This window comes from Cryptomeria japonica, chromosome 3 (genome assembly GCF_030272615.1).
Source record: "Cryptomeria japonica chromosome 3, Sugi_1.0, whole genome shotgun sequence".
Classification (NCBI taxonomy): domain Eukaryota; kingdom Viridiplantae; phylum Streptophyta; class Pinopsida; order Cupressales; family Cupressaceae; genus Cryptomeria; species Cryptomeria japonica.
In genome coordinates, this window is record NC_081407.1 from 341,085,794 (window position 1) to 341,110,061 (window position 24,268).

The following is a 24,268-nucleotide window of genomic DNA, read 5'->3' on the forward strand; positions in this document are numbered from 1 at the left end:
TTTAGCAAATTTTTATGGGAATTTCATAAGAGGATTTAGTCATGTTTGTCCACCCATGTTTAACACCGTAAATGGAGGAAAGAAGTGCAGGTTCAGTTGGACCAAAGAGGCAGATGATTCATTTGAAACATTGAAGAAGAAGGTTGCAGAACAGCCAGTCCTTGCCTTACCAAACTTCAACAAAATTTGTTAGGTGTAATGTGATGCAAGCCACATGGCTATTGGGGGAGTGCTCAGTCAGGAAGGAAGGCCTATTACTTTTTTCAGTGAAAAGCTAAATGATGCCAAGAAAAGATACTCATCTTATGACTTAGAGATGTATGCTCTAGTACAGTCTTTGAAAAAGTGGACGCACTATTTATTTCCTAAGGAGTTCATAGTTTTTACTAATAATCAGTTACTTAGTTTCATAAATAGACAAGAGAAGCTAAACCACCAGCACATGAAGTGGGTAGAGACCCTACAAGCCTTCACTTTCACCCTTAAACACAATAAGGGAGTCAAGAACAAAGTTGCAGATGCTTTGAGTAGGAGGGTCTTAACTGTCAACCAAATCAAGATGGAGAGTGTTGGTATTGATTCCTTGAAGAGTATGTATGATGTTAATGAAGACATTGGAGAGATATACAAGGTATGTGAAACCTTTCTTGAGAGGTATCATATTGAGTTTTCTAAATTTCTGATACAAGAGGTATCATTAGGGAGAAGCATTGTGGAGCTATGGCAGGTCATTTTGGCCTTGACAAGACCCTAGACCTTGTAAAGAGACATTATTACTAGCCTAAATTGCAGGCAGATGTAAGAAAGTTTGTGGGACATGTGTAATATGCCAGAAAGCCAAGGGGAAGTCCACAAATGAAGGTTTGTATCAGCCCTTACCCATTCCTTCTAGGCCATGGGAGAGCATAAGTATGGACTTTGTATTGGGTTTTCCTAGGACAAGGAGGGGATTTGACAGTGTCTTTGTAGTGGTTGACAAGTTTAATAAAATGGCTCATTTCTTGCCATGTAAGACTTCTTGTGATGCATCATATGTTGCACCTATTCTTCAAAGAAATAGTCTGGATACATGGATTGCCTCTAAACATTGTTTCAGGCAGAGATGTGAAGTTCATAGGTCACTATTGGAGGACCCTTTGGAAGAAGTTGGGAACTAACCTAGTTTTCTCATCAGCCTACCATCCTCAAATGGATGGGAAAACTGAAGTTGTCAATAGGTCATTGGGAAACCTATTAAGGTGTTTGACAAGGAAATATGGAGAAAAATGGGACAATATATTGTCACAAGTAGAGTTCTCTTACAATGATACTATCAATAGGAGCACAAGGAAGTCTCCTTTCCAAATTGTATATGGCATCCACCTAAGGGGAGTATTGGAGTTAATGGATTTACCCAAGGAAGAGCCCATTAGTGCAGATGGTGAACCTTTTGCATCAGCCATCAAAGAGGTGCATGACAAAGTAAAGTTTCATCTCCAACAGTCTGTAGTGAAGTATAAGGCTTATGCTAATAAGAAAAAGAGAGATGTATAGTTTAGTGCTAGGGATTTGGTATGGGTACATCTGAAGAAGGAGAGACTCCCAAAAGGCAAATACACCAAGCTCATGCAGAGGAAGATTGGACCATGTAAGATATTGAAGAAATGTGGACATAATGCATATGAAATCTAACTTCCTCCTAATCTTGGATTATCACCCATTTTTAATGTGTGTGATCTTACACTTTTCAAAGGTAGTGACAATGAAGGGGAGGAACCAATACAAGTTGCAGCAGACAATGACATTCCAAGGCATGAATCACCTAAGATGAGAAAAGTGCTAGACACTAGAGTCACAAAGAAGAAAAGGAACAAGGATTACATTGAGTACTTGGTGGTTTGGTAGGACAAACCAGACTCTAAGGTAGTTTGGATGACAGATGAACATATTCCAACCATGGTGTAGATTTACAAACTCTGATCTCAAGTGGGCTTGAGATCTCTTCTCTCAGGGAGTATGGTATAGGGTCACCTCATAAACATTCAAATTATGACTCTAAGGATGAATAATAGGAACATGATAGTGTCTTAGTGTGTCTTGTGTTTCATGTGTCCAATAAACCCCACCATGTAAGCCCATGTCACCAATTAGGCAATTTGATAAGCCAATTGGGACAATGTGGTCAATAGGGGTGGTAGATAGTTTAGTATTGTGTTTTTTAGGTTTTAGACATGTTTTAGGAGTGTTTTGTTGATCCATGTGTGTGGATTCCAACATTAGCAAGTATGACAACATTTTGTGCAAAATTGCAAAATTGCAACTTTTGTAAAATGCAACTTTTGAGTGCAAAAGTGCAACTTTTTGAAATACAGTTGGGGGAAGCCTTTCAACAGCTCCAACCTACTCCAAATTCAGTTGGAAATGATTGGAGAGTTTTATAAGCCTTGTTTACATGACTCCCAAGGTTGTTGCTATTGTAATTGGACTTTGTGAAGCAATAAAACACTAAATACTGCAGTTTTCCCAAAAATTCTGAGTTTGTAGGAGTTGCACGTGCCTGTACGGATAGATTTAAATCACACCATTCATGGAGTAGATATAGGGATCAAACAAATTTTTTTTTGTGGTGTTCTAAGGTCCTAATTGTTCTGGAGTAGTGAGAACCCTCCATTCTTTTGATTTCAACCCGAAAATTGAGGGTTTGGAAAGGGTTTTGGATAAACATGGCCTTATCTTGCATTCTAGTCCATTAGAAAACTCTTGCTTTGGAGGGATGAAGGATAATCCTCTTTAATTTATATTTTTCATGGTTTGTTGTAGGGGAAACTTGGTTTGTGGAGAAAGGAGCCAGATTAGGTAGGCATCTCTATGTCACTACCTAGGACAAGATTTAGGATAGTCATCCTAAAATATCATAGTGGTGGATTCCAGGCATGTAACCCTAGAATTGAAGGTTACTCACCATCCCCCACATTCTCATAGATTTTTTTTTCTATTTTGAGATCATTGTTTGGTAGTTTCTTTGGAAAATAGGCCTAATTGCCCCTATTAGATCTCTTGGCCTCTGAAGGGTTCAGACCTTGTAATTGCAAACCTGATCAAACCATTTTAGGGATAATTACAACTTCCAAAAGGGTGTCTAAAATGGTAATTTTTTGTATGGGTGTGTGGAACATTTTGGAGTTAAGATCCACTTTATCGCCAAATAGGGCTACAAGTCTAGGGGTAGGTTTCTAAAGGAGGTCTAAGGAACTGGAGCCTAATCCTAAAACCAACGCTTGGATCTATTTCCAATGGCCACAAATGAACTAAATTCTAAGCCCTTAGGAGAAGGGTGTCATAGGATGGTTTAGGTAGGTATTGAGGCATTTACTCATCATCTTGAGTAGGCCCAAGCCTAGTGAACTTGTGAGTAGACTCATCCAAGGTGTGGATTCCTTCCTTGCAGGACCCTTGTGATAATTTTTTTTTTTTTGGGGGGGGGGGGGGGGGTTCATAAGTCTAACCTTGTTTGGGCTTGTCCTTAGGTGTGTGGGTAGGGCTTTGAATCACTAATCTTGATTATAAACTCCATGATATCTTAGCTAAGATATCCCTTTGGGACTTGATTCAAACTTCACCTTCATATCATAAGCTAATCCAAGATAAGAGGTACCTTATTTGATTACTCCTCATATTTATGAATAGAAGATAAGAGGTACCTTAATTGATAATGGGCCAACATTTAACATTTGTTGTGTTGAATTATTAGATAAGATAAATTGGAATTATTCGTCTATTCAACCTATTCCTCTTTGTGTTAATGGCTTTGATAATGTTCCTAGAGAGTAACGTGGGATATTTATATTACCTATCAAAGTAGGAACCATGACTTTACCTAATCCTATTCATGTCATGCGCACCATCTTAATTATAACCTTCTTCTACATAGATCATGAATTCATTCTATGAAGGCAATTCCTTCTACCCTTCATCATAAAATCAAATTCATATATAACAATGAACTTCACACTATCAAGGTTGATCCTAATCCTTATGATTATGTTCATGATGAACTAGGATACATTTCTCCCTTTAATACTATTATTCCTTCAACAACACAATCTCCTATCAATGATGCTTCCTTATTAAGGAATTGGGGTACATTAGAATTTGCACCTTCCTTTAATGGGTATAAGATCCCTCAATCTAAGAATGAATCCTTGAAGGATCCTTATGTGTCATTTATTCAAGCTTCTTTTAAATCAATTCCCACCTCTCCTTCCAACACATGTCTTAATGATGATGGGAGCTCTTTAGACTTTGACACTAAGAATGAATCCTCTTCTCTATACATTTCAACACATATATCTAATTCTACACATGGGTACAATGGACATGGTTTAGAATGTGTACAACAAATTTTTGCTGATTACAAGAAATCTACATCACACTTTTCCAAATAAGGTCTAGGTTTCCAAAGTCCTCATTTGTCGACATCCCCTCCCCCATTGTCTTATACATCTATGTCTTCTTACAACTTCTCATCATAACAAGAGAGTATTTGGTATGAGCTTCTTAAAGCCAACTTGATTACTCTCTCTTTAAAAAATCAAAGAAAGAATCATCAGAAAAATCAATACAATCCTTTGTTTGTTTGTAAGTATCATAAAATTCATGGCCATTGTACTGATGAATGTCATGATTTCACAGATAAAATTCATCAACTTATTTTAATTGGTATCATTCAAATACTAGATTACAATAAGTTGGAGTCTCATTTTATTCCTTGCACATAACATTTAAGTTCCTATTATGTTGCCCCTCACTATGTGACATTGCTAGCTTATTTATTGGGGTCTCATTGTTATTCATGTGCTAGTACAATTTTAGGTGCAATCATTAGGTAGCAACATAATAACATTGTTATTCTTGTCTCCACACTTGGGGGAAAGAATAGTGTTTCAATCATTCTCACTTTCTAAGGATTCACTTTTCCTTTGTTGAGTTGCATCTTTTCATAATTTGAAGCCATTTATTGCATAGAATTATCCTTCATGCGAATGCATGTGTCTTCCTTGTTTAGGACCTATTCTTCCTTGAAATTATTTGTCTTTTATGAATAATCTCTCCTTAGTTAATTTGTACAATCCTTAACTAAGAATCCACTTTTTTTCTAATTCATTGGAGAAGTTGTGTATTCTTAGTCTCCTTCTCCTTTCAAAGATGTCATTTTTATGTAAGATCTCTATTTTTGGAGGTAGAAGTCCTTATCTCTTCCTCCTTGTATCCCTCAAAAGGATCCCTTTACATTTTTTGCAAGATATTTCTTTTATAATTATCTCTTCCTTGCTTAAAGAAATGAATATTATACAAGCATCTTTCTTCCTAGCTTGGAATATATGCATTGTTTCTTAACAAATATCTCCTTAGTGTTGAAGGTGGGTATCTGTGTTTCTATAGATAGCTTAATATATCAACATAGGACTATATTGGCATCCTAGGGGGGGCATATATGCAGCCTCCTATTTGCATTTCAACTTTTAATTATCAAACATGAGATTGTTGCACCCTCATGCTTCATCCTCATTTTATGAATCATTTTTTTTAGATGGGTTTTTATATTCTCAAAACCAAAAAATTTCTATATTGCATCTTATATAGGTTGTTGCATGCTTGAAATGAAACCTAAAGTCCTAGATGAGATATTCAGCTCCTAAAACAAAACAACATTATAGCAAGATGAGTTGACTAGAATAACACAACTTGATAGACCTTTCAACTCTTCCTTTTTAAAATTATTTAAGGTAGGTTGACTAGCATGACACAACTTGCTAGACCTTTCAACCCTCCTTGTGTCGCATTTTTAGGGTGAATAGAACTAGCATAACATAGCTTGCTAGACTATTCCAACTCTTCCTTCCTCCATGGATCACCTATCATAACACAGTTTGCTAGCTTAGGTAATCCATGTTTCTTCTCCCTCTCTTATGAACCCATACCATACCACACTTTTCTAATATTGGATCATGATTTATTGTGCTTTCAATTTGTGACCATCCTTGTTCTTTCTATAAGTCCACTTGTGCTCTTGCAATAACATGTCAGGATTGATATTAGTGGTTGAGACATTTTGATTATTAAGGTCTCTTCAACTACTTGACTTGTAACTTTATATTTTAGTACTAATGTTGTTAGCTTTTGTGTACACTTGAAGGTTACTTACATAGATTGATAGGATTCTATGCTTCTGGTCTTGATCACTCCTTAGTATTATCCTATCTCTGGTTTTTCTTTCTCTCGGATGCTCTATCTTTTCATTTCTACTTTACCAAGACTACGACCATAAGATCATACTCTGCTAAAGTAGTGGGTAAATGTAACGCTGTAATTAGCACAACTTTATTAGTGTGTACAATTTCACACTCACCTAATATTCCCCTTTCCTCTATGCATTATAGGAACTTTATTGTAATTAATTAATATTACGGGTCCTATCCCACTTTATTATATCATCACACTCTCATAGGCCCTAAGTTATATGTGTGCCCTTTATCTATTTATCCTAATTTATCCTTAATCCTACCTCAATTTCAAATTCCAAGACACATTTCGTATATCTATATATTGTGGTTTGATCCATTGAGCTAGAATCGGCATTAGAACCTCATTATCTTACATTCCTCAAAAGTCAGAAAAAAGTTGCCAGGACCAAGGTGACCTACCACCATGGTCCTACACTTTTTTCCTCAAATTTCAAGAGGATAATAAGATAGTCCTATGCTATCAAATTATAGCTTCATGTGAAAATACACCAAATCTAAGTCATCCTAAAGGTGATTTAAATTATGAAATGCCTATATAGGGCATCCCTCTCAATTCATTTTCATTATCTTATCTTATGTTAACATTATCATCCAATTCAAGAGCAACAGTGAAAACTTTAAGAAACCCATCCCTTGATAACACAATGATGAATAGTGAGTACCAAACTAGTACTGAGAGGGGGGGGTGAATTAGTACAGGTACAAAAACTTTTTTTGAACCAGTTTGACTGCAAATAGTGAACTCGACTAGCAATCACTAACACTGGTCATAAACCAAATTACTACCAGTTAAGCACAATGAGACTGTGAAAGATATAAACTGGAAACACTTATCTTACCACACAAGATACACCCTCATTTCCACATTATCCTTGTGCATAAACAGGTAATCTATCATTAGAAATATAATAACTTTCTAGATCAACATGATTCACCTCTTGACAGAAATCAACAAATCATCACATGAAAAAGACATCACATATGACACACATATTTTTCAAGTGGAAACCCAACTAGGAAAAACCACGATGGGGATGAATACCCACAAGTTGTTTTTGAACTCTTTATAAGTCCGCTTTGTTAGGAGCCTGGTCCAGTTAAAGACTGTTACAATAGGTTCTGTTAGGAACCGATCCTATTAGGGATCACCTAGTTAAGGGATGGCTAGAATACATGGTTAAGGGTTAAACCCTGTTAGGGGTTACCTTGTTAGAGGATTTTATGAACTCAATGGCTTTGAGTCACCTTGTTAAAGGATTTACAGCAAGCTGGTTAAAGCTACCCTATTAAGGGATTTTCCAACTGTTGAAGTGATTAGAGATCAACAGGTATTACAATGATCTGGTAATAGCACTCAATGCCAATGCAGACCCAGTTTTGTTCCTTCCTTTTGCACACACACTTTGCAAGTATCAATTGTCTTATTTGGTCTGGCAAGAATCATGTATCTCTGCACTTAGATACACACCCAACATTTGCCAACAACCTCAACATGAAACACAACGTCGACCTTATAGGAAATAGATAGGTCGGTAACATAAACCCTAAACCCTAAACATTTAGGTTGAGAAATTTAGTCGGTTCTATCATGACCATTGAACACTTTGCATTTGAATACAACGGTCTTAAATAGATCTCAAGACATTCTCCATCATTCATTCTTCACTGCTTCTTAGAGGGGATAACCCATCATGCGTTCTGCACTGTTTGTAGAGACTTCTCACATTCCTGAGGTAGATAGGATCAATCTCCTTCATGCAAGATCCTTCATGTGCACGAGGCTGACGTGGCGACATGATCTGATCTCCATTACAATGCTAACTCATCACATAATGCCATCGGTTGAATCACACATGCTCGAAACACTTCAATCGAAAACCCTAAAGTGGAGACTACCAACCGGTAGTCATACCATATTAAACCTTGATAGAAAACATTCCATATACTGGTTCACTTGGACAAACATACCGCTTCACTTTTTGCACATATATCAATACTCAACATTGTACTGGTTCACTTTGTCAGTTGCTTAACTTCAAAAAACCTATCCACTCTTCAACACATTACCGGTTCACTCTTCAGCATATTATCAGTTCACTCTTTCAGCATATTACTAGTTCATTCTTTTAGCATATTGACATCAATGACAACACAATATCATCATGTCAACATATTCTGCACATATGCCAACAATCTCCCCCTTTGGCATTGATGGCAATATACAAAGATATCTCTCTTTTTGCATCACATCTTCTCCTTAATACTACAGATATCTTCTCCACTTCACATCTTCTCCCCCTTTGACAACAATGCCAAAGTGGAGGCACAAGCTTCCCTATTCCACTATGTTGCTCCCCCTAAGGAGTAACATCCTTCAACACATCAATCCTGAAAAGATATAGCAAAGTAAGATCTGACTGATGTGGAGCACAAACCTTTAGATTACCTCTTGAAGGGGTAGCACCCCTAATTCACCTCTCAGATAGGTAAAAGTAGCCTTCGGTAGAGGCTTGGTGAATATATCTGCTAACTGCTCCTTACTAGAAATATGTTCCAATACCACCTCTTTGTTTTGAAACTTTTCCCTCAAGAAATGATACTTGAGTTCAAAGTGCTTGGTTCTAGCATGTAAAACAGGATTCTTGGAAATGTTAATTGCACTTGTATTGTCACAAAATATACTTACCGGTTTAGATACAGGAACTTTGAAGCCATTCAATACATGCTTCATCCAAATAGTTTGGGTGCAGTTCATAAAAGCTGCAACATACTCCGCTTCTGCTGTAGACTGAGAGATACAACTCTGCTTTTTACTCATCCATGAGACCAATCTAGCACCGAGAAAGAATGCACCACTGGTTGTGCTCTTCCGGTCATCCACATTACCAGCCTAATCAGCATCTATGAACACTTTCAGGTTGAAGTCATCATTGTATGGATACCATAATCCATAGTCAATAGTTCCCTTTAGATATCTAAGAATCCACTTGACTGCTACCAAGTGGGATTCTCTTGGGATTTTCTGAAACCGAGCAGTAATACCCACTGCATGTGCAATATCTGGTCTGCTATGTACTACATAATGTAACTTACCAATCATTGATCGATATTCCTTCTCATTTACCAATGCTGAGTCATCCTCTTTTGATAGTTTACAACCAATCACCATTGGTGTATGAACTAGTTTGTTGTCTTCCATGCCAAAGGTCTTCAACATCTCTTTGACATACTTGGACTAAGTAATAAAGATTCCATCTTTCATTTTCTGAATCTGTAGTCCAATGAAGAACTTAATCTCCCCTATGAGTGACATCTCAAACTCCTTTTTCATCTCATCTGCAAAGTCATGACTCATCTTGTCATCTCCACCAAAGATTATGTCAGCAACAAATACTTCACAGATCAGAATCTGATATCCTTTTGATTTCAAGTAGATATTGCTATCTTCACTTGTTCTTTCAAATCCAATCTTCACAAGATGGGAGTGCAAGCATTCATACCATGCTCTAGGTGCCTACTTCAAACCATACAAGGCTTTATGTAGCCTACACAACATGTCACTATCTTTTGATAGGGCAAACCCATTTGGTTGCTCTATATACACCTCCTCTTCAAGTATTCCATTTAGATATGCAAATTTTACATCCATTTGGTATACCTTGAATCCTTTAAAGCTGCATATGCAAGAAGCATACAAACTCCTTCCAATCTTTCTACTGGAGCAAAGGTTTCTCCATAGTCTTCTCCTTCTTCTTGGGCATATCCTTTACATACTAATATGGCTTTGTTCCTTACCATTGTGCCATCCTCATTCATATTATTCTAAAGACCCATTTGGTTCCAATGACATTTTTATGCTCCGATCTGGGTACCAAAGACCATGTACCATTCTTCTCTATCTGATCAAGTTCCTCTTCCATTGTCTTGATTTAGTCTTCATCTTTATGTGCCTCTTGGAATGATTTAGGCTCAAATTCAGAGATCATACATGAGTTTTCTCTAACCTTTCTTCTTGTAAGAATTCCTGCATCTTTGTCTCCTATGATCTGCTTTGGATCATGATTGAGTTTTACATACCTAGGTATATTCTTAACAGATTCCTCTTTGTTTTCTTCTTCATCCTTATCTTTATCAGCATCAACATCCACCGGTGTAGGAGCACAATTACTGGTACTGGGCTGATTTGCAACTGGTTCCTAGAAGGTTACTACCGGTTCATCTCCTACGTGCTCTCTGCCAGTTTCCTCAGGTTTCTCAGAGTTTTCATCAACCTTAACATTGATGCTTTCAACAATTCTCTGAGTCCTATTGTTGAAATATTTGAGAGCTTTGCTCTTTGTGGAATACCCTAGGAATATTCCCTCATCACATTTAGCATCAAACTTGCTATGATGTTCACTCCTCTTGATATAACATTTACTACCAAACACTTTGAAGTAGCTTACCACTGGTGTCTTACCGGTCCAGTACTCATAAGGAGTCTTATCCTTTCCTTTCTTGATGAGTACCCGGTTCATTGTGTAGAGTGCAGTGCTCACCGCTTCTCTCCAAAAGGTGTGAGCAACCTTTCCTTAGATTAACATGGTTCTAGCCACTTCAACCATAGTACAGTTGTTCCTCTTTGCTAAGCCATTCTGCTATGGAGTCCGGAGGGCAGACAGTTGCCTCTTGATGCCATTTTCTTCACAATATTTGTTGAATTCACTGGAAGTGAATTCCCCTCCTTGATCAACTCTAAGGCATTTGATTCTTCTACCGCTTTCCTTTTCTACCAGTGCTCTAAAAGCTTTGAACTTTCTAAAGGCTTCAGACTTATCCTTCAAGAATGTGACCCACATCATTCTTGAGAAATCATCTGTAAGAATCATAAAATACCTATCTCCCTGCACACTCCTAGTTTTCATTGGACCACACAAATCAGTATGCACAAGATCAAGTAAATTGTTTGCAGTGAAAGATTTACCTTTGAAGGTTGAGGAAGACATTTTCCCCAATTGACACTCTTTGCACAGAGGATTTTTCCGCTTTTCTTAGCATCAGCAGTCCTCTAACTGCCTTGATCTTACTGGCCTTCACAATGTTATCAAAGTTTACATGGCAGAATCTCCTATGCCATATCCAACTATCATCAAACTTAGCCATAAGACATGTACTTATATTTGCATTCAGCTGAAATAGGTTACCTTTGGTCTATATACCAGTGGCCATCAGTTCACTATTCTTTCCTTCGATTTTGCACACTCCATTTTTGAATTCTAGAGTGAGTCCACTATCATTCAGATGGGCAACACTCAATAGGTTGTGTCTGAGACCTTCCACCCAATACACATTGTCAGCACTTCTCTTTCCATTCAGAGAGATGGACCCTCTGCCTTTGACCATACATGGTGCATCATTACCAAAACGAACCACACCACCATCATACTCTTCCAGAGAAAGAAACTTACTTTGGTCACTAGTCATATGGTGAGAACAGCCACTGTCAATAATCCACTCATTGGAATTATCAAAGTGGGAGACAAGAGCCTTCTTGTCTGACACATCTTCCTTGACTACTACAAACACAATATCCTCATTTTCTTCATCTTCTAATTCCTCATCAGTGACACCTTCATCAACTGCTACAAAACAGTTTCTCCAATTTCCTCCTTTGAACTTCTTGAACTTTTTCGATTTGTCCTTGCTATCATCATTTGGACATTTTACAACAATGTGTCCTATCTGGTTGCAAGAAAAGCATTTCAAAGGGAGCTTACCTCTATATTTACCGGTTCCCTTAGGAAGTCTCTTGGAAAGAAGAGCTTCAAATTCCATCAGGATCTCCTCATCATCCATTTCTCTACTTTGTCTTGGTTCACCACTGGTACTAGCTTCTTTGCCTTTTCTAGATGGTGCAGCAGATGCTCTAAAGGTTGATTCAGTCTTCTAAACACTGCCATCAAAACTATTTAGCTCATAAGCTATCAAATTTGCAATGATGGAGTCTATGGACACCTTAATCTTGTCTATTGACCTCAACTCCTGAATAGCAGCAACACTTATTGCATAGACCGATAATAAGGATCTCAAAACTTTCCTAACAATAGTGGAATCTTCCATTTTACCACCTGCACTCTTGATATCTCCAACAACAGTTTTGATTCTTATTCCATATTGTTGAATGGTCTCTCCTTCAACCATCCACATGTCTTCAAACCTTCCTCTAAGGCTTTCTTCCTTAGCTTGTTTCACATGCTCATCACCACCATAGATGTTCTCAAGAGTATCCCATACTTCTTTGGGATTCTCTTTGTCATGAACATCAATAAACTCAATGTCAGATAAACTACTGATTAGGGATTCCATGACTTGCCCATTCTCCTGAATCTCTCTCTTTTGGTCATCGGTGAGAGTACTGGTAGGGATAACATAAACATTCTCAACATAGCTCCAATATTGAGCACCCATGCTTCTGACGTATATCTTCATTCTATCCTTCCATATTTTAAAGTTATCTCTGTTGAACTTTGGACCTTCCCTCTTCATCATTACAATAGGATCTTTCCCTCAAGAGGTTAAGCTTACAACACAGAGGACCTGGAGGACGCTCTGATACCAATTGATAACATAATGATGAACAGTGAGTACCAAACCAGTACTGAGAGGTGGGGGTGAATCAGTATAGGTACAAAAACTTTTTTTGAACTAGTTTGACTGCAAACAGTGAACTTTACTGGCAATCACTAACACCGATCATAAACCAAATTACTACCGGTTAAGCACAATGAGACTATGAAAGATATAAACCGGAAACACTTATCTTATCACACAACCTACACCCTCATTTCTGCATTATCCCTATGCATAAATAGGTAATCTATCATTAGAAATATAATAACTTGCTAGATCAACATGATTCACCTAAAGCATCACATGAAAAAGACATCACATATGACACACATATTTTTCATGTGAAACCCAACTGGGAAAAACCACAATGGGGAGGAATACCCACAAGATATTTTTGAACTCTTTAGAAGTTCGCTCTGTTAGGAGCTTGGTTCGATTAAAGACTATTACAACAGGTTCTATTAGGAAACAGTCCTGTTAGGGATCACCCAATTAAGGGATGGCTAGAATGCCCGGTTAAGGGTTAAACTCTATTAGGGGTTACCTTGTTAGAGGATTTTATGAACTCAATGGCTTTGAGTCACCCTGTTAAAGGATTTACAGCAAGCTGGTTAAAGCTGCCCTATTAAGGGATTTTCCAACTGTTGAAGTGATTAGAGATCAAGAGGTATTACAATGATCTGGTAATAGCACTCAATGCCAATGCAGACCTGGTTTCATTCCTTCCTTCTGCACACACACTTTGTAGGTATCAATTCTCTTATTTGGTCTAGCAAGAATCACGTATCTTTGCACTTAGATACACACCCAACATTTGCCAACAACCTCAACATGAAACACAACATTGACCTTATAGGAAATAGATAGGTCGGTACCATAAACCCTAAACCCTAAACATTCAGGTTGAGTAATTCAGTTGGTTCTATCCTGACCATTGAACGCTTTGCATTTGAATACAATGGTCTTGAACAAATCTCAAGACATTCTCCATCATTTGTTCTTCAATACTTCTTGGAGGTGATAACCCATCACGCATTCTCCACTGTTTGCAAAGACTTTGCACATTCTCGAGGTAGATAGGATCAATCTCCTTCATGCAAGATCCTTCACGTGCACGAGGCTGGCGTGGCAACATGATCTAATCTCCATTACAATGCTAACTCATCACACAATGCCATCGGTTGGATCACACAGTCTCGAAACACTTCAACTGGAAACCCTGAAGCTGAGACTACCAATTGATAGTCATACCATATTAAACCTTGATAGAAAACATTCCATATATCGGTTCACTTGGACAAACATACCACTTCACTTTTTGCACATATACCGGTTCTCGACATTATACCGGTTCACTTTGCCAGTTGCTTAACTTCAATAAACCTGTTCACTCTTCAACACATTACCAGTTCACTCTTCAGCATATTACCGGTTCACTCTTTTAGCATATTACTGGTTCACTCTTCAACACATTACCGGTTCACTCTTCAGCATATTACTGGTTCACTTTTTCAGCATATTACCAATTCATTCTTTCAGCATATTGACATCAATGACAACACAATATCATCATGTCAACATATTCTGCACATATGCCAACATAGAACCTCATTATCTTACATTCCTCAAAAGTCAGAAAAAAGTTGTTGGGACCAAGGTGACCTACCACCATGGTCCTACACTTTTTTCCTCAAATTTCAAGAGGATAATAAGACAGTCCTACGCTATCAAATTCTAGCTTTGTGTGAAAATACACCAAATCTAAGTCAGCCTAAAGGTGATTTAAATTATGAAATGCCTATATAGGGCATCCCTCTCAATTCATTTTCATGATCTTATCTTATGTTAACATTATCATCCAATTCAAGAACAACAGTGAAAACTTTAAGAAACTCGTCCCTTGAAAATGGTGTTAAATATTGGCAAAATTTTCGTTACTAGGTGATCGAAAATTTAATATTATTAGTGATTTTTTCATTTTTGTGAAAACGTAACATAAATTTGGTTGGCAAATTTCTTGAAATCGGCAAAAATTAGTATAAAATATTGATGACTATTTATCTTTCTTTTCAAATATAAAATATTTTTTTGAAAAATCATTCATTTGATATAAACCAATGATAACTTTAAGAAACCCCATCTCAAAAAATTGTATAAAATTTTGGCAAATATTTTTTAAAAAATTAAATAATAATATTTTTTATTGGCAAATCTTTCCTTTTTTTAAAGAAAATATTAATTTTATTGGAAAAAAAAATTTATATCAATTTTTTTGGTAGAAAATATTGACAAATATTAGAAAACAATAAGAGTATGTAGTAATTATTGAAGAAAATGGAGAGCGAAAAAGTGCAAAGCGATAATGTGCAGCCGAACCATGAAAATCAGAAAGGCTGGCACACAAATGAGTTGCACAGGTATGAGCATCTGTTGCCAAATCCCGTCAAATGGAGGATCTTAGAGGTTGATAGGGATGATCAGATAAGAGTGCATAAGGTTCCTAAGGAGGGCGGCAACATTAATCAAACCCTTGAGAGTGGATGCTGCGAGGAAATAGACACAAAAAAATCAAGATCCAAGATCGAAATAGACCTAACAGAGGAGGTAGCGGATGAAAGAGTCTTTTTTGAGAAACAAGCGGTCATCACTAGATTTATTGGACCAAAGATGTTAAGGAAAACCATTCATGATTGGGTTGATAACAATTGGGGAAAATGCACTGTAGTTAAGTTTCTTCCAAAAGGATTCTTCATCGCTATCTTCACAGAAGAATCCGAAAGGAATCATATCCTAGAGAAGGAAAACTGGTACTTGGGTGATCATCCACTATACATCCAACCTTGGACCCCTAATTTTGATCCCACTCCTTTAGTGGTTTATGAAGAACTGGTCTGGGTCCGATTATTTAATCTCCCAATAGAATATTGGAGTGACTCGAGTCTAGAAAAAATTGGTTGAACCCTTGGTACTCTTCTAGAAATTGATGAGGAAATTATTGAAAATGATCTATATACATACAGGAGGTTAAAAATTGCAGTTGTTAAAACCATTCCACACTCTATCACAATCCTAGCATCGGATGAAGAATGGAATCAGTTGGTTGAGGTTGAGAAAGAAATTAGGGTATGTCACAGGTGTGGCAGTAATTTTCACCTATCTGATAGATGTAGAATGTTTGTGAGAAGAGAATTTAACAGACCGCCTAGGAAACCCAAGCAAGTATGGAGGAAAAAGATGGATCATTCAAATGATGGCTTTTTAATGCTGGAAGTGCCTAAAGACGATGCCAATAAAACATACGAATGATAACTCACTTCTACAGAATCTGGTGACAAGCCTCAATATGGTGGAAAACAACACCCCGTGCATTTTGGATAGGACAATTTAGGAGAATTCTCCAAAGAATATGGTACAAAATGAGAATGGTATTATGGACGGTCTAGTGGATTCCTACTCAGGAACCTCTAAACCATCTGAGGAAATGGAGGATATGGATACTCTAGACCCTAGATTCATTAGCCAATCCACCAACATCCTCCTGGGTCATTCCAAAGGAATGAGGAGCAAGAAGAGCAACAGGCTGGTCAGGGAACAAAGAGCCAATGAAAAAGGAATTGTCAGTGTCTTGAATTACTTGAAAGTATCCAAGGGAGAGAACCCCTCCCTTGGAGAAAAATGAAGATCTCCTCATGCAATGTCAGGGGCTTATCTTCCCCTAACAAAAAATGCTTGGTCAAAAGATCCTTGACCAAGCTTGATTCGGAAATAGTAATTTTGCAAGAGACAAAGCTCAATGGTGAAAAGGTAGTGGAATTTGTAAATTATTGCTACAATTGGGAAGGAATATTCCAAGATGCTAGGGGATTGACTGGTGGTCTGGGCTTGCTATGGAATCCATCTCTCATCGATGTTACTCCAATTGCTTCATGCAATCATTGAGTGGCCTGTATCATTCAGTGTAGGAGATCAGATCTTTAATTTCCCCTATTTAATGTGTATGGACCAACTAAAACCGAGGACAAGCTGAAAGTTTAGATTGAGATTTCCCTTCAAGTTAATTTGTTAGCATTTGATAAGGTGATAATTGCTGGTGATTTCAATTCTATCCTAGATATTGATGATAAGGTGGGCAGTCTAAGAAAACCTACCTAGGTAATGGATAATTTTTAGGACTTTATATTCAACTGCAAACTGATTGATATCTTTCCCAAAAATAGGAGATTCACTTGGACAAATAGAATACTTAATTTCTCCAAAATTTTTGAAAGACTTGACAGGTTCTTGGTTGGCGAATGGTGGATGAATGGAAACTTCTCTTTGGAATCTAACATTATACCTCAAATAGGGTCAGATCACTTTCCTATTTCACTTTCAATTGCTCATGATAACCCTTGTAAGAAAAATTATTTCAAATTTCTTAACATGTGGTCGCGTGATCTAAAACTGTTGAAGAATCTCAAGGAGTGGTGGCTCAAAGGCAATATCTTCTCTGGATCCCCAAGCTTTAGATTCACTAAACGCGTGCATTTTTTGAAAAATAAGCTCAAAACATGGAACAAATTATCCTTTAAAAACATTTTTGTGGAGAAAATCAGGATTGAGAAAGAATTGGAGTACATTAGCAATCATGTGATGGCAATGGGCATGACAAACAAAGAGTTCCAAGCTGAAAAGCTCTTAAAAGACCAGTACTCGAAAATCCTTAAAAGGGAGGAGTTGTATTGGAAGGAAAAATCCAGGGAATTTTGGATTGCAAAAGGGGACCTGAACACAAAAAAATTTCATGCCTCATCCAAGGCCAAAAGATTAAACAATAAAATTGGATCCATCAAGGATGGCAATGGAAATGTATGTACCTTACAAAGAGATATTGAGCAATCTACCATTAGTTATTTCATTGATCTTTTGGGGTGCAGAAACATTGATACCAATTCAACATATCCCTTAATTGATGAGGTAATTGAAACACTCATAATGAATAAAGATTGCACTATGCTAAAAGCTTCTTATACCTTGGAAGAAATAAAGAGTGCGACTTTTTCCCTCCACCCACATAAGCCGCCTAGACTAGATGGTATAACTATTGAATGCTTACAAAAATGTTGGGATTTCAAGGGAGATGGCATTTGGTCAGTGGTGGAAGAATTCAGGAAAAAACAGAAATTTGTCAAAGAAATCAATCATACCCTGATAAAATTGATTCCCAAGAAGTAGGATTGTGAATCAATGATGGATTATTGCCCCATCTCACTATGAAATGTTAGATTCAATGACAGTCCCAAAGACACTGAGAGGGGGGGTGAATTGGTGTCTAACTGATGGGTTGAATATTTAAACTTATTTATAACTTTGCAACCCAAAATAGTGTATCGGTAAACAAGAATTAATGCAGTAAACACAAATAATAGAGATAGCATAGAAGCACACCATAACACAAGATATTCTAACGAGGAAACTCGGTGTGGGAAAAGCCTCGGTGGGATTTGTGACCCACAATATTTACTCATCGGCCAATGAATAAATGCTACTTACAATAAGGGCCTATACATGCAGGAAGGCCAACTGCTTGGAGCGCATTGCTCAAAAGAGTCTCACTGACTACAAAACGGATAATTAAATCCAATACAATGTACTACTCAAAATAGCATCTAAAATGCCTGGTTCAGTACCGGTTTAAGCTTAGTTAGATACCTTAACCAAAACCTTCTATGTCCACTATATCACCTCATACAATAATTTCCTATTCATTACATTCTTTCATTATTTCCTCCTTCAAAATGACCTATGAGATCTCATACATATATGAGTCTATATAATATACCAAGTTGGCTTACAAATAGTTAATTACATTTACAAAACAATTCACATAAATAAAACTTTATCCCATGTCAACCTGAGTGCCGATATACTTCATTTCTAGTGTAATCTGGATACCGGCAAAAGTGCTTGCCAGTGTCGGTGCCTATTGGTGTATGATATCTATGATGCTGGTGCATGTGTAGAAACTTGTTACCAGTTGGTTTCCAATTGGTTTCCATCAATGACAACATCAACTATACTCATTAGAGTGTATAATTCCAACATACAATACAATTTACAAAATTATCTCCAAAGCCATGGTGGAAAGACTTAAGAAAATATTACCGAAACTCATCTCAAAAAACCAAAATGGCTTCACCCCTAGGAGGGAGATTGCCGATAGCATCATTTTGGTCTTAGAAGTCATCCACTCAATATACAAAGAGAAATAGAAAGGTATGGTCATTAAACTGGATGTTGCCAAAGCATATGATCGGGTTGTATTGGATTTTTTAATATGTGTTCTAAAAAGATTTGGATTTCCTATCAAATGGATCGAATGTATCAAATTCTACATATCTACTGTTAATTTTTTGATGATTGTAAATAGAAATGTGTGTGGCTTCTTCGGAGCCACGAATGGCCTGCGTCAGGGAGACCTGTTATCTCCTGCCCTTTTTGTGATTATGGCTGAAGTCCTTGGGAAATTGATACAAAAAAGACATGCAGACAACAAATGGAAAGGGATGAAAGTGCACAACCAATGGGATACTATTACTCATTCCCAATTTTCTGAGGACACAATAATCTTTGGAGAGGCCTCTCTGGTCAAAGCCACGAACATTATGAGCACATTGAATTTATACTTTGAACAATCCGGGCAGGTGATGAATAAAAGCAAGTCACAACTATTCTTCTTCAACACCAACATGTAGAATCAACAAAGGATCTCGAACTTGTTGGGAATAAAATTTTATCAACTTCCAATCAAATATTTGGGAGTGCGAATTGAGAAAGGATGTAGGTAGTCTTAGATTTGGGAAGATGTCTTGAAATCTTGTTCGACCAAAACAATGCTTTGGAAAAATAGATGGCTAATACAAGCTGGCAGACTAATAATGGTTAGGTATGTCCTATCGGCCATTCCCATTTATTGTATGTCATGCTTCAAGATACCCTATGCTATTGGTAAGAATATTGACAACCTGCTCAGGAAATTTGTTTGGGAGGGGGGAAAAGACAAAAAAAAGATACCACTCATTAATTGGGATACCATATGTTTACTGAAAGAGGATGGCGGTGCCGGACTAAGAAAAATGGCACTATAGAATATTGCATTGGGTGCCAAGTTATCTTGGAAGATGTACACAGAACCGCAAAAACTATGGTGCAAAATATTCAGGAAGAAATATTTGGATTCCAAGAACCCTTTCCTAATTCTCACTATGGCAAATGCAAAGTGGGGATCCACTTCTTGGAACTTTCTTTGGGATAGAAGATTCATTATAACTAATCACATTTCATGGCACATTGGTAATGGCAAATCTATAAAATTTTGGAGGGATTCATGGGATAGTGCACCTGCACTATCTGATATTTTTAATCAGGATTGGATTGAGCTTGTTGATTCTAGGCATGGTGTATTTTTTGAGGATTACTTCGAGAAGAATATGGAACTGGATGGGAAGCGGGTATGGAAATAGATATCCCTTGGCAATCTAATTCTATGTGAATCTCTGAAAGATGTACTAAAAAATAGATGTATCCCATTGTCTAATGATGAGGATAGGATATTTTGGAGTGTTGCCAAATCAGGAGAATATTCTATCAAACTGGGTTATGAGGTACAAAGACAAAGGGGTATGTGCATAGATTGGCCACATAAGCTATGTTGGAGTAATAAGCTTCTCCCTAAAGCGGGGGCATTTCTTTGGCTGGCCCTTCATAATAGGATCTTCACTGGGGATAGACTAAATTCAATTGGTATCTCCAGACCCAACATGTGTGTTATGTGCAGAGCAAATGAAGAATCTGCCAATCATTTACTCTACAATTGTCCCATGGCAGAGGCTTGTTGGAATTGGTTCTTTGAAAATACCAATCTTAAAATTGCCAGATGTGAGTTACTCAAGGACTTCCTCATTTCTTGGTCGAGGATCTATATTTCAAGGTGGAGTGACCTATGGCTGGTGGGACCTTCATTAATTATTTGGCACATTTGGAAGGAAAGAAACAGGAGGATCTTCAAAGACATCATGCTCCCTGTTAATAAAGTCATTGAAAGCATCAAAAGTGTTGTTGAGGAAATGATAAATGGGAAATATGTCTCAAGGAGAATCAAAACTTATAACAATTGGGACCGTAGAATGAAAAAGATCAGACTCTTCAAATACCTTGTAATCATAAACACCAAAAGTATAGTGAATAGGAGGGATATCAGATGGATGGCCCCACCGAAGGATTGGGTGAAACTAAATTTTGATGGAGCTAGCAAGGGTAACCCGAAAGATGCTGGATTTGGAGCCGTAATTAGGAACAATGCCAGTAAGATAGTACATAGCGTATATGGTGGACTAGGCATGGCTACTAACAACAAGGCTAAAATCAGAGCATTAGAGGCTGGATTAAATCTATGCATACAAAATGGTATCTCCAAGGTGCTCATTGAGGGAGATTCTCAAATAATTATAAATGGCATTATCAAATCAAATTTCCAATGCTAGAAGTTAAGAAAATGGCTCCCTCGAATAAACCATCTATTGGAATTGATTGGCACTTTTGAGATTAAGCATGTGTTTTGGGAAGGGAACCGTATGGCTGATTACCTTGCAAACTTGGGTGTGGTATGTAATGATAAAAAAATTACCTTTGATCAACACTCTACAAGTAATGACATAATTAATCACATCAAATTGGATTCTTCACGAGATGGTATCGGCTGAGACATGTATGTTCGATGGATGACTACCTGGGCCTGGATAGAGGTGGCACTAGATAAGACTTTAGTTCGGTCTCATGGTACAGTGGTAGGATTTCATTGCCTTCCATATCCCAAAAATCAGATACCAGCATGATTATTATGCAGTAGTGGTGGCATAATCGCATTATTATTTCTAAGCAAATCGGGCAATAGTATCCAAACACTACTTTTCTAGGATTTTGGAAAGGTAACTTCTAGAGGCATCTGGCTCTATAAATATTAATGCTTCACAAAACAATGTCACATGTATTAATGAGCTTAGATAATGGCACACTTTGGGTATATTAGCTATGTCAACTGTGAAAAGCATGTGAACGCTCAAATTTGAAATCTATTTGTAACATAGGAGTATGTGTATGACGCAATTTAGGGGCTGATGGGGATTACTTTGAATTTTGGCATGCATTGGTGTGATGCCCTTATTTATGAAGTAGTTGTTCTTCCCTTAGTTGACATCATTGGCTCAAGGGAGCGGTCTGTCGAGTTGATGTGTGATTTGTGAAGCCTTCCATTGGGAATATTGTTGCCAATGGTATTCTCGGCTTGAATGAAAATATAAAGGTTAGCATATTAAAAATGTATTTCCAGCCTGAGTATTATTTTCTCTCTGATTCGAATGAGGATGCAAACAATTCTGAGGAGGAAGAGGAGGATGATGGCTCAGGTTCTGAGAATAGCGATAAGGGTAGTACAATGCGAAGAAGAATGGAGAAGGCCAAGGAAAGGGAACGAATGAAGACCTTCATGGAAAACACGTGGGAGATATTCAGGTGCATGGTTTTGAATGGAAACATGAACCCCTTCAAACGTGTTACAAATTTTGATGAATGGTGGTTCCCAGTTGCTTCTACTGCAAATTTTATCAATCTTGGCGAATATGTTGCTTTTATTCTCCAACCTCTCTGGGGAGATGAATAACTGCCCTGCACTTGGTCGACACTGCTCTAATCACATTGGGAATCGTCTGGTCTTAGTTTTTGTTCAATATACTTGTGTCAACTGTATTGTTTTTTGTCTTTGTTCAGTCTTTTTATGTTTTTACGAGATGTAATGTTAGATCATAGAGTTGACTGGATGATTCAACTCACCCACCTTTTGTCATATGTGGGTGGCATAACTGGCTATAATTTTCCTAAAATTTAATAAAGGGTGCTATCCCCATACTTGATAGCACTTACCTTAAAAAATAAAAAATAAAAAAAAATAAGAGTATGCAGTAATTACTATTGCAAATCCTCTCATTCAAAGAAATTGTTTTTTTATAAAAAAGTAAAGGCCTGAAGGTGGAAATCATTAATGAGTTTAAGGGGTAGATTCTATTTTATTTAGTTTCTACCATTAATTTTAAATAATATAATAGCCCTCTTTGTATTTTGTGAGATAAAATATACCAACAATTTGTAATACTCAAGGGGCCAAAAATTTCTTTTAGACAATTGATTTTCATTGAGGTCAACAATTCAAAAGCAGTTTCAAATCCCACGAGTATTACGACTTGTAGGTACAATTTACCTCATAGAATAGTGAAGGTCATTAGATTATATTTTAAATCAATGGTGGAAACTAAAAATTGTTGATATAACCCTAAAGTAACTAATAATTATAATATTTTATTGGCAAATTAATTTAGATTTCTACAATAAATTATAAGATGTTGGCGAATATAATCCAACCATGTATCGAATATTATGGCGAATCTATGAGTTAAAAAAACTAATAAAATAAAATCTTTGGCAATTTAAATAGCACTAAAATAAAAAAAAATTGTAAAAATGTGGTGATTCGAGTCACCTTAAAAGCTGAACTTATAAGCCAAATTTTGATTCCCAAATTTCAAAAAATAGCTAAAAATTTCACTAAAGAGCAATTTGTCTTCCTCAAGAGCAAATCTGATTCAAGGAGAATCAAACTACATCAAGGCATCTTCCACTTATGTTTCATCTACGATTTCATGATGGGTTTTATGTGTTTTATCATGTTATTACATCAACACATGGAGGACTTATCCTAAGAGTGTTGCATCACCTATTGAAGATATAATCATCTGCATTCAAGCATTTCAATTTCAGATGTAGCCTTTCCCTTGAAAGGTGAGAATTCCAATTCAATTCAAGTTAAATTTCTATTTCAATTAGGGTTAATTTCAAACCCAAGGTTTGACCTAAGGCATATAATTTCCTTTATTTTGGTGTGTAGGTGAAAGATTCAGAAGTTGTGATAGAGGAAATAGATAAAGGAGATAGAGAAATTAGGGAAGTTGTGAAGAATTAGGGAATGGTGGAGTGTCAAGGTAGATGGTACAACTATGTTTAGAGTGGCTAAAAAACTTGGCATGGTGAAAGCTAACATTCGAAATTGGAACAGAGAAATTTTTGGCAATATTTTCTTATCCAAGCTAGGCCAATATTCAATTAGAGCTAAAGGATATTCAACGTAAAATTCAAAGGGAAGGATATATTGAGGATTAACTAGCCAAGGAAAATGAGATTCTCTCTCAATATCTTGACATTATCTCCAAGAGGGAGGACTTTTGGAAACATAGATCTAGGTCTATTTGGTTGGCTTTTGGTGATAGGAACACCCAATTTTTTCATAT